Source organism: Ambystoma mexicanum, chromosome 6p (assembly GCF_040938575.1).
Source record: "Ambystoma mexicanum isolate Mex_15411 chromosome 6p, UKY_AmexF1_1, whole genome shotgun sequence".
In the NCBI taxonomy this organism is placed as follows: Eukaryota; Metazoa; Chordata; class Amphibia; order Caudata; family Ambystomatidae; genus Ambystoma; species Ambystoma mexicanum.
Window position 1 is genome coordinate 56,509,455 of NC_090935.1, and position 12,350 is coordinate 56,521,804.

At 51.1% G+C, this 12,350-nt stretch overlaps 1 protein-coding gene and 1 pseudogene across 1 annotated transcript in view; one reads left to right on the plus strand and one right to left on the minus strand.

The window, feature by feature from the left end:
* LOC138511205 (uncharacterized) overlaps positions 1-12,350 on the minus strand; it is a 761,242-nt gene that overhangs the window by 339,473 nt on the left and 409,419 nt on the right. The gene's annotated exons all lie outside the window — the stretch shown is intronic.
* The window catches only part of LOC138510660 (long-chain-fatty-acid--CoA ligase ACSBG2-like), a 502,504-nt pseudogene that overhangs the window by 53,793 nt on the left and 436,361 nt on the right, over positions 1-12,350 (plus strand).

A 12,350-nucleotide genomic window follows, 5' to 3' on the forward strand; every position in this document is an offset into this window, starting at 1 on the left:
CCCCAGCCCGAAAGGACTCGCATCCACCACAATCTCCGATTCCAAGGCGGGGTCGAAAAACGCCATAGTATCTCCCACTGTGAGGGCACCCTTAATGTCCTCAAAGGCGGCCTGTTCGAGAGGGCCCCAATGCCATGGTGACTCCTTCTTGGTCAGCGCCCGGAGTGGTTCGGATCTTGAGGCTAAGTTCGGGATGAACCGCCCGCAATACGTTACCATCCCCAGGAAGCTCCTCACGTCCGTCACAGACTCGGGGGCCTTCGCCGCTTTGATGTCCTGCACCTTCTTCGGGTCTGGCGACACCCCCCCCTCCTTGAATATGAAGCCAAAAAATTCAATCGAGGGGCGCATGAACTCACACTTCTCCCTGTGCAGGGTGAGGCCCAACGATTGAAGTCGTCTTAGAGTGTCCTCGAGCCTCTTCATGTGATCCACTTCGGTTTTGGCAAACACCAGAATATCATCGCTGATGTTGAGGACGCCCTCTAGATCTGCTAGGGCGCCCCTGATGATGTTTTGGAACACTTCAGCGGCAGACGACACTCCAAAACTCAGCCGCTTGTACCGATATAGTCCCCGGTGGGTGGTAAACGTTGTTATGTACCGGGACTCTGGATGAAGGACGACCTGGTGATATCCGGCTCGGAGGTCCAGCTTCGAGAACACTCGAGCCCCTTGAACATCAGCAATGATATCATCGATCGTTGGAGTAAGATGGCGTTCCCTTTTGATCGCTTTGTTGGGGAGCCTCATGTCCACGCAAATGCGTACCGAGTCGGGTTGCTTGGGCTTTCTGGCCACCACGATCGGGGACACCCAGGGGGTCGGGCCCTCAACCTTTTCGATGATGTCCAAGCTCACCAAATTGTCCAGCTCCTTATCGACCTGCTCCCTTAAATGAAAAGGTACTCGTCGGTGTTTCAATGCGATGGGCTGTACTGACTCATCGATGTGTAATCGAACTGGTTCCCCGATCATCTTTCCGATCCCACTGAAGAGTGCAGCATATTTGTCGAGGAGATCGTTAATGTCCTCCAGGTGGACGGAGTATGCAAAGCTGACGATACCTAAGGCCTCCGCAGCTGCGCAACTGAGCAGGGTATTGTTGCTCACCGGGGTCACATAAAATCGGGCCCTGATTTGCGAGCCATCATGTTCCACGTCTGCCACGAAGGCACCGTCGAGCGGTAGCGGTTCCTGACCCCCAAACGCAAATATGCGGGCCTTCGGTGCGACCAGACCCGGGAGGGGTTTGAGGGAGTCATAGTGCCCTCTGGCCATCACATTGACAGAGGCGCCGGTGTCAACGAGCACTGGGACTGGGGAGTGATTGATCTCGACCATACATCTCGGCTGTCTCCGGCTTCTTCCTTTAAGCACTCCCACGCTTGAGACGAAAAAGATGTTTTCCTCGTCTTCCTCCTCGGCTCCTTCCGGATGGGACTCAACTTCCCCTTGTTCCACCTGGGCAATACTGGGCTGTTGGCTCTGGCGCGGAGCCCATGTCCGTGCCTGACCTCTCGGCACCATCACCGGAGTGGCTGCCCGACACACTCTCGACAAATGATCGGCCAGTCCACACCTCCCACAGGTTTTTCCAGCCGCCGGGCATTCTGCCACATGAGGGAGGTCGTATCCGCATTTCTGGCACGACTCCCCGGCTCTCCCAGCCCTGTCTCGGGGTCCTCACCCGGGCGTCAAACTCCCAAACACTAAATATCCACCTTATCTATAGACCCCCTGGCCCCGTCAGCACCTTCACTGAAGACATCACCACTGTTATCTCTGAGAAGCTAAAAGAATCCTCCCAAACACTAGTACTAGGAGATTTCAATCTAGGGCTCAACGATATCAACGACCATCATGCTACTGCCACAGGCAATACTCTGTCAGTGCTAGGCTTCACGCAGTTCGTGAATACTTCCACACATATCAAGGGAAGAACACTAGACTGGATTGCCAGTCACAACTGCTACCCCTCTATAACAGCCATCACCCCCCAAATATGGTCTGACCATTACCTTATCTCTTTCACCCTCAACACCAAAAGACCCATAGTCTTAACACCCACGCCAGCCACACCCACCTTAACGAGAAACAAGAAAAACATTACAGCCGACAATATTCTGCCCCACATCCTACCCAAACTAAATTCCCTACCTGACCACTCTGACCCAGGCATCCTAGTGGATGCATTCAACGCAGCCATGTGCTCTGCTCTTGACAGTATTGCTCCATTTAAACTTCGGATCAGTAAACCCAAAAAGCATTTGAACTCATGGTTTACACCCCACCTAAAAAACTTAAGACTACAGAAGAGAAAATGCGAAACAGCTTGGAACCGACTTCCGACCGCTGAAAATAAAACTAACTTAATTAACATCTCCTCGCAATACAAAAGAGACATCATCCTGGCCAAACAAGAAACCTATAATAATAGGATCTCCCAATCCAACTCCAGCATGAAGGAGCTATTCTCCATCCTAAAGGAACTGGAAACTCCTATCACAGTACAGGATGACTCCATCAAAGACAAAACTTGGTGCACAGACATACAACTGGCACTAACCAACAAAGTATCCAACCTCCAAACAAAAATTGCCCTAAAGAAAGCCTCTCTGCCAACTCAACCTCTGATAGTCAAAACTCCCACATCCAACAACCCAGAATCCACCCAATTCCGTTTCTCCAAGGTCTCAGTAATTGAGGTAGAGAAGACCATTTTGACTCTCAAACCTTCTAATTGCAAAGGCGACCAATGCCCCGCACAACTGATCAAGGATGCGGCTAGGGATTTAGCCCCCTTTATCACAAAACTTATCAATGCCTCCTTTACTACGGGCACCATCCCCCGCAACCTAAAGGAATCTTGGGTACTCCCCCTCCTAAAAAAGCAAACATTGGACCCCAACATTCCTACTAACTACAGGCCCATCACCACGGTTCCCTTCCTACTAAAAATATTAGACAAGGTAGCATACACCCAAATCCAGAACTTCCTTGAGATGAACCATCTCCTCGGCACCCGCCAATCCGGTTTCCGTCCGCAACACGGCACAGAGACTGCCCTTATCGACCTAAAAGCCCAAATAGATTCACTCAGAGACGAGGGAAAACTAGCTCTCCTCCTCCTTCTAGACCTCTCAGCCGCCTTTGATCTGGTGGATCATAAAGTCCTATGTAATCACCTGGACTCGGCTGCCCACTTCTCAGAGGAGGCTATAGTCTGGATTCAATCATTTCTTAGTGACAGGACTATGAGGGTGTTCTCCCCCGCAGCGGCAGCAGACCCTATCCCAATCACCTGCGGAGTGCCCCAGGGATCCTGCGTCTCGCCGACACTCTATAACATCTTCACCAAGCCACTCTTTGACGATCTTGATAATCTGGGTATCACCTACACTAACTATGCAGATGATACTCAGATTCTCTTACCACTTACTGGGGATTACGTCGAAGATCTGGCTCTGGTGAATAGAGTCTATAGCATCGTTCAGGCATGGATGGCCAACCATGGCCTATGCTTGAACGATGACAAAACAGAGCTCATCATCCTGGGCACGGCAGCCCGTATCTCCAAACTTAACCAAAACTACTCCGCCTTCATCATCGATGGCAACACCATCAAGGTCGCCAGAGAAGTAAAAACCCTAGGTTTTTACCTTGATGCGACACTATCTTTCACCAAACAGGTGAACTCACTGTCATCATCCACTGCCTATACATGCAAGTTAATACGAGCTGGGAAACCATTCCTTTCAGAGGACAGCTGTCTTATTCTAGCTAGAGCCCTCATTTTATCGAAATTAGATTATTGCAACGCCCTCTACATAGGGACTACCAAACAAATCATCCACAGAATCCAAGTGCTCCAAAACAATGCACTTAGAGCGGCCCTAAGTATCCCCAGAAGTGCACACATTTCAGAAATAAGACGAAAACACAAATGGCTTTCCACCCAAGAAAAAATCAACCTTAAATCTGCGTCCCTTATCCACAAATGCCTAAACAACAAAGCTCCCCGATACCTCTCAGAACGCTTCAACAGGAAAAATCCAACGAGACTCACAAGGACAGCCAGCCCCAACTGCCTCCTAGTGCCCAGATTCAAACTAGCCACCATTGGAGGTTCCAGCTTCCCAGTTAAGGCAGCACAGTTATGGAACTCCCTACCCCTTGCACTCAGATCTGACCAAACCTTCAATAACTTCAGAAAGAACACCATAAAATGGCTTATTGAGAATGCGACATAGCGTATGTCACTTTATACGTAACGTCTTCTTATAATGTTTGTACTAACCTGCTTTTACTGTTTGATCGCCATAGATTTGACTGTTTAGCTACGCCTTATCTGCACTTGCACTTGCCCTACCCTGCAGATTCGAAATGTCCACTATGCCTGTAACCTGTAACGTTAACTAATCTGTAACCTGTAAACGTTAACTAAGCTGTAAACCTCCTTGTTCTCTTGCGCCCTGCTACCCTAGGGTCTGGTGCGCACAATAAATAAATAAACAAACAAACAAACAAACAAATAAATAAATAAACAAACAAACAAACAAACAAACTCCTCGGCCACCCCGCCACACGACACACACCTCCTCCGACCTCACCGACCGAGACCCAGCTTCCATCTTGTTGGCTCGCGCCTCTGCTACCTCGTGGCACCTGCCCAGCTCCAAAATACGGGGCAGCGTGAGGCCCGGCTCTCTCAGGACTTGCCTCCTGAGCTTGCCGGAGGAGCATGCCTGGATTAGCATGGTGTCGTCTGCATCCCCCCATGCACAACCGAGGGAGAGGCGGCGTAAGCGACCATAAAAAGTGTCCAGCGTCTCCTCCTCCTTCTGCTTCGCCGAGAGCATGACGAACCTCTCATAGTCCACGTTCGCCAGGGGAAGGAAGTGTGCTAGGAGGGCCGCCTTGGCCGCATCATAAGAGTTGTTGACAGGAGCAAGCGATTCAAATATCTCCTGGACTGTCGTCCCTGCCGAATACAGCATGGTAGCAATTCTGCTGTCATCATCTGTCACCTGAGCAGCCCTGAAATACATGTCGAGGCGACTCACCCATCTTCTCCATCGGGGCCCCATGCTCGAGGGTGGGCCTGACGCATCAAATTCCGGAATCGGCTGCAAGGCGGCATGGGCCGCGGGTGCTCTTGCTTGGGCCATAATGGGAAAACCCGGTTGTCCAGGTGGCGGTCCTGCAAGGCCTTGGATCACTGGAGGTAGGGCGGCCTGTTGTTGAGCCGCTGCCTGGCCACGATCGCGGGGGAGGGACGCTGCTGCACCACCACTGTCCGAATCCTCAGAGTCGCCCATGGGCTTGAGCGCACAGGCACCCCCACCTACTGTCCTGAGGGCCGCAACTCAGACACCCACCGACACAGTGCACCTCACCCCTCCTTCCCCGGTACACAGCAGTCCCAACACGGGGAGGAATCCGGATAAAGCACCAGTGGATGTCCAAAAACACAGTTATCCAGTGCAGCCAGGCTTGATGATGAAGAGGACAAAGAAGCAAAAAACCCACGGCACTCTGATGATGAAGGGGACAAAGAATACCGTGGATCCACGTTGCCACTTTCCAAATGGACTTAGAAGTTCCAAAGATTGAGCCAAAGATGGTGGATTGGCCCTGTCACATCAGTCCTCTCCTGGCTTTCACACGACGTAAAAGACCCAAAAACAGGTTAAAATCCACAAATTAGACATGGGCGTGCAGGGTAGGCCTCCTGCTACTAAAGTGTCCAAAAATTAGGCCAGTTGTAACCCCACGCTCCAAACCGGAGCCTCGTGAAGTTTCACGGCCTCTGAACAAAATGGCCGCCGGCCGCGTGTGCGTCCCGCGACCCGGCATGAGATGAAACGAAAATCCGATCCGCTTCGTTTAGAAAAATGTATCTGCCAGATATTTCACCACCGGGCCCGGGTCTCCCTCACCGCTTCGTCGCCACTGTTGGGGGCGGGTCAGAGCCCCCACGCGATGCCGCAAGCCCCCGACACATGAAGGAACCACCAGACACCAGTCCTTCGTGTTCGGGCTTCCCGGTCGCTCTGATGCGGCCGGGAACGCCCCCTTTATTTATACTTAGCGCGGCGGCGTGAAACGTCACGCCGCCGCGTAGGCCCGTCATCGGGCAGCGCCACAATGGGGTGCGGGAGGACTTGTGAGCAGAATGCCGTTGACGCTACACAGCGCCCTGCTCTGGAAGTTGATGACCTGGGTTCTTATATCAGGTGAGTGCACGTCGTGATGTTGCACGTCACGATGTGCAGTTTTCAATAAAGAGGCCCTGCTTCATGCTCTTTAGATCAGAGTGGAGCGGGACCTATCCGGCCGACACCACTGTGTCAGTCTGTCGTTGCCGAAAAGTGCAGCGCACATCAGGCCCCCTCCTTACACTCCACAACAATGGTGACAAGGAAGTCCAGGGCGCGCACCTGCTGATCAGGCAGGCCTGCAGTGCCTGGATTATCGATCCACACAGCCACACAGCGTGCTGTCCCTCAGCCCACCACAGGAAGGCCATGTGCTCTGTGAGAGCCGGTAAGAAGCTCTGTGCTTTTGCTTTCTAATTAACACACTTCACGCTGGCCTTAATTTTTGGAAAACCGTAGTCCCATACAGGGCTCTCACCGTAGAGTGCTTGTGCGCCACCCTCCATCACTGTCCACTGCGTGCTACGGCTCCCCTTCCCGGGAGTACCTGTGCACCCGCTGTTCGACCATTGGTGTTTCATCGCCCCGAATCCTGGGTTGTGGCTCCTCCAGGAGTGCCTGTGCACCCCTGCCCGTCGGCTCACTCCCGTGACGGGAAGATGTCTGCTGACGATGCTGCTGCACCTGCACCACGACCACAGGAGGGAACATCCCATCAACAAGGGTCGCTCCCACCCCTTTGTGAGTTTGACCTGGATGGGGCCCCAGTCGATTTGGGACCACGGTGGGAGCTGTGGCGAGAATGCCTGGACATGTACTTTAAGGCCACGGGGGAGAAGGATGACCTAACTAAGAAATGCACGCTGATATTTTCAGCAGGCTCAGCGGTTAACAAGCTATTTTAGACCCTGCTCCCCACCGATGACGCCTACGATGCCACTGTTAGGGCGCTGTCAGACTACTTTGCTCCCATGGTTAATACTGATTACGAATAAGGTGTCATGCACACCGCCATGCAGATGAGCAATGTGAGCCTAGACAAATGCCACAGTCGCCCGAGGCAGCTGGCTGCAACCTGCGCCTGGGAGAAAAAGGGGGAAGAGGTGAGGCTCTAAATCATCATTGAATGCCATTCCATTAAACTGCAGAGGCAAATCCACCATGAGCCGGGAATAACATTCCCCAGGATCATTGAACTGGGACGGTCCCACGAGATGGCGGACGTTAGGGCTTCAGATATGGCGTCCGCGCTAACGTCAGTCAAGCTAGAAGAGGTGTGATCAGTGGGAGAACAGCCCCCTAAAAAGTCAAGAAGCGAGGAGCACCTAGCAACAAAGGAAACACTCAGAACCCCTCTACCCCAGCCCCTTGCCCACAATGTGGGTATGACCTCCCCCATGAGAAAGACTGCCTAGCCAAGGAGTACACCTGCACAAGGTGTGGAGTCAAAAATCATTTTGCCAGAGTGTGCATAGCACGGGCCCAGCCAGCGTGTCGAGAGGCAGAGAGCGTACTTGAGGGGTTCCACAATATCAGACGGTCCAATATGCCAACACTACATCCGTAGACCCTTGGATGGAGCTACCAGGAGACAGCCAAGGGGTCAAAGACGAGGACGTATTTTTCATATCGGCCGTGCTCACAGTCAGTCGCATGGGGAAGCGCCAACCCAGGTGCTCAGTGACTATTCTAAACACCCCAGTCCCTGTACTTCTCGACACTGGTGCCGCGGTCAGTGTCATGGCCCATGAGCAATACTGGAAGCTACCAGGACCTCCACCACTCCAAATGACTAAGGTGCGCATATTCACTTTTGGAGGTAAGACCCCACTACCCGTAGAAGGCGCTTTCATAGCCACCGTCCAGCATGGTGATGTCTTCATATGTGCCCGATTCTACGTGACCAGGATAGGAATCCAGTCCCTGCTTTGCTGCACCGCAGCTGAAGCCATTATACTCAATCTATTTGCCCATGGAGTGTTCATAGAAGACCTGCAAACGTCACTTCAGAGATTCCAAGTCGTGTTCACAGGCATAGGGCAGATGGCAGGTAAACCAATCCAGCTCGACATCGATGAAACAATCCAGCCAGTGGCATTGAAACACCGAAGGGTGCCCTTCCACCTTTGCGACAAAGTGGAGAAGGAGATACAAAATCTAGTGGACCTCGACATCATTGAGCGTGTATAAAGGCCCATCCCCTGGGTGTCTCTAATCATCATTGCCCATAAACCCAAACAGCCTGACAGCGTCCGCATATGCGTCGATATGCGGTTACCAAACAAAGCAATAAGGAGGGAGATACATTTGACTCCCACACTGGACTACATTATAGTCGAATTTGAGGGCCCCAACTTCTTTTCCAAACTCGACCTCCGCTCAGGATACCACCAACTTCTGCTACACCAGGACAGTCGATACATAACATTGTTCACAACACATGCTGGCTTCTACAGATACAAGAGACTGAACTTTGGCATCTCGTCAGCAGCTGAGGTGTTTCAAAACACCATACACAGGGCCATGGCGGGATTACCTGGAACTCTAAATGTGAGCGATGCCATCCTGATACATGGAGGTGGATAGCCCTGGAACAAAACTCGTTTGATGGCATTAAGAAGGCTCTGTCAGACCAATGCATCCTAGCCTTCTTTGACCCACAGAAGGACACCGAGATCATCGTTGACGCAAGCCCCAATCGGCCTTGGTGCCATCCTCACACAAACAAAGACAGCACCCCATGCACCGTTGCGTACGCCAGCAGATCTCTCTCTCCGACAGATTAGAGGTATTCTCAGTTTGAGCGCGAGGCACTGGACGTTCTGTGGGATGTCGCCATTTCCATGTTTACATTTAAGGAAAACCTGTCAAAGTGGTCAGAGACCATAAACGCCTGTTGCCCATCATGATAGGCGGATCAGCTAACCCACCACCACGCATTGAAAAATGGTTACTGGCGCACCAGGAATATGACGTCAACCTCATATACAAGCCTGGACAGAACAACACCGCAGATTACTTGTTCCTGCATCCGAAAGTGAGAAACAAAGCCCCCCATACCCTCAGGGAGGTTGCTGAGGTCGAAGAGTATGTATGATTAATCACAGAATGCATGGTTCCCAAGTCCATGGACGTTGCAGAGCTCAAAGCAGCATCAAGACATGACAGGTGTTTCCGAATCCTACAGGAAGCAATGGAATCAGGCCTGTGGAAACCAGCGCTCGAAAACCTAGGCACCAGAACCCAAGAAGCAAAGGTAACCCTGTAGCAATTGTGGAAGGTGCGGAGTGAGCATTCACGGACGACGGCCTTCTTCTGGAAGGGTCGCACATTGAGATCCCCTCTGAGTTGACTGAAAGAGCAATTGCCCTAGAACACCATGGCTACCAGAGAGCTGCTAAAACAAAGAGTTGCCTCAGACTCAAAGTCTGGTTTCCTGCGCTAGAATCGAAGGTGGATGAGTTCATCCGTGCCTGTAGATATGATATGATATGATATGATATGATATGGTATTTATAACGCACCTATACACGTGTTTCAAGGCGCGACGAGGCAGGGAAGGGAAAAAACAGTAGAAAGACAGACAAACGATCCTACTAGGCTAAGTGTCATTCAGATTGCGCAAGTGCAAGGGTAGGGAGAAGGGAAAAGTGCCTGGGATGGAGGAATAAATACGAAAGGTAAACGGCCTGATGGTGGCAAGTGCAAGGTAGAGCAGAAGTGCTGGTGGGGGGACTGAAGGGATACAGAAAAACAGTCCCTAAGTGCAGGGGGTGCAGATGATGCCAAGCTGCTGCCCCGGAAGGAAAAGAACCTTCCATCCAGTGTATACCCAGAAGCGAAGAACCATGGGAAGCATCCCCATGGACTTTGGCTCCACACAGAGAGATTTCCATTTCCTGGTCATGATAGACCAGTGGTCTCGCTACCCAGTAGAGTGTGTGCCATCCCTATCTCTCCAAGATGTAATACCTGTGATGGAGAAAATATTCGCAACCCATGGGTTCCCTAAGACCGCGTGCTCAGACAATAGGTCACCATTCCAAAGTGCTGGCCACGCAGACTTCATGGCGAAAAGAGGATTTGCCCACAGGTAGATCACACCTGTGTGGCCACGTGCAAACCTTTTATGCACACCCTCAATAAAGCATTTCAAATAGCGCATGGTCAGGGGCCTGCGAAAGAAGAGCACTATTCCAGTTTCTGCTTGAATATAGAAGCACCCCACACTGCTCCACAGGAGTGGCCCCTGCAGAGGCCGTATTCCAGAGGTGACCGCGCATGTTCCTCCCCGAAGTGGACAGGAGAACTCCAGGGGCTATAGACAATGAGAATGTACACGCCCGGCGGGAGACTGCCACCCACAAGGAGAATACATGTTGAGGCCTAAGAGAGCATGACCTGGCGGTCGGGGACACAGTGTTGGTGAGGACTTGCCACCCAACAGGAAAGACCAGCCTCACCCATGAGCCATCGGCCCTCAAGGTGGTCCGAATACAAGGGTCACAGGTAACGGCTGCAGATGACCATGGGATGGTATCAAGAAATTCCAGTTTTTCCTAAGGCTCTCGCGTCCACCCCGACTACAGACTGACTGGCATGGACTGCAGTCCACCTCCCAGATGTGAACGGCACTGAAGACGACAAACCGAGAGAGCCACACCATGAAGGGGCAATGGACCAAACCCCTAGAGGAAATGGCCATCAAGTGGGAGATCTCCCAAGAGGTACCCTGCCTGTGAACTGAGAGGGCCCCCCATTATGCCTAAGGGACTATGACCTGGCCACCAATCGGACATGAGAGGAAGCCAACGCCCTGGGTGAACTACCCCCAATCCTGGCGTATATGCTGTGAGTTCTGTGCAATGCATTTACGTTTCCGATACATGTGTTCTGTTTTACCATGTTACTGAGTAAAAGGTTTGTTGTTATAAAAATTGGGAGGAGTGTTATATCATGTGAGTACACGTTGTGGTGTTGCACATCACGACATGTGGTTATCTTTAGATCAGAGCGGAGCAGGACCTGTCCGACCAAAACCACTGTGTCAGTCTGTTATTGCCGCGCAGTGCTCATCAGGCCCCCTCCTTAGGCTCCACAACATGGGTTGGGGTGTGTTGGAAGTGGTTGGGGAAACGGTGCGAGGAGGGTGAGGCCCTAATGATGCCCTGCCCACTGCAGTGCAATATGTTGTGGGCATGCCCGCTCATCTGAGGTGTCTCTACGTGTGGAGCAGGCCCTGCATATGGAACCCGGATTGACCTGCACAGATGACATAGGTAATGCTGTGTCTTGTGTGAAGGCAGCAAGATGGAGGCAATGCTGATTTAATGGGTTTGTAGATAACCTTCCTAAGGAACAATGGAGAGCCAGAGGACTTGGTCTGAAGATAGAGGAAGACTGCCAATGCCCTTAATTAAGCCGGACTATTACGCATAGTTAGACCTGGAGTGGGATTATACAGATGCTCAGGTCTGAGGTTTTTCATCAGTAAAGTAACCGGGGTACGGATTGCTACCTGGGAAGCGAGTGAGGTGGTTTGCCATTGGCCTGATATGCAGTTTCAGTCACCCTCAGACTATCTTCTAGGTCTAAATCTAGGGGTGACCACTGAGAAGGCAGAGGGTATAGAAGGTATAGGCCTTGCATGGAGTGCTCACCATAAGGGGGTCCGTTTTGAATCTTTTGATAGAGAAATGGTCCAGTCTGTTAAACCTACAGTGCCATTTTATCTTCACCACTGAGGAGATTTGCATCGTAATAACTATTTGTACTGGTCGATCAAGTTAAGGCTCTGAGCATTTTGCATGAAACTAAAAAGTGAACAGTTTCTTTAGCCACATCCAAAAGGCAGGGTAACAGGCCTTGGAGTAATGGCAAATGTCTTTGTAATAACATTTCGAATGAAGGCTTCATTCACTTTTTACTATTCTGGCCACTTTATGCCGCAGTCGGAAGAAGATACTTAACTGCCCTTTTTAGAAATGTAGGGATTAACCGGCAGACTAGGCCTTGAATTATACTTGTACTCCCTGACCAATACTCGGCAAATGTATTTTATCTCTAACAAAATGTTAATCATTAATAAGTCACAACTACACATTATGTAGCTGCCTTATGCCACAAAAAGCAGTTTATTGTTAGTTTATGTATAAGAATGTATAATATTTGGGAATATTTTATACTGTA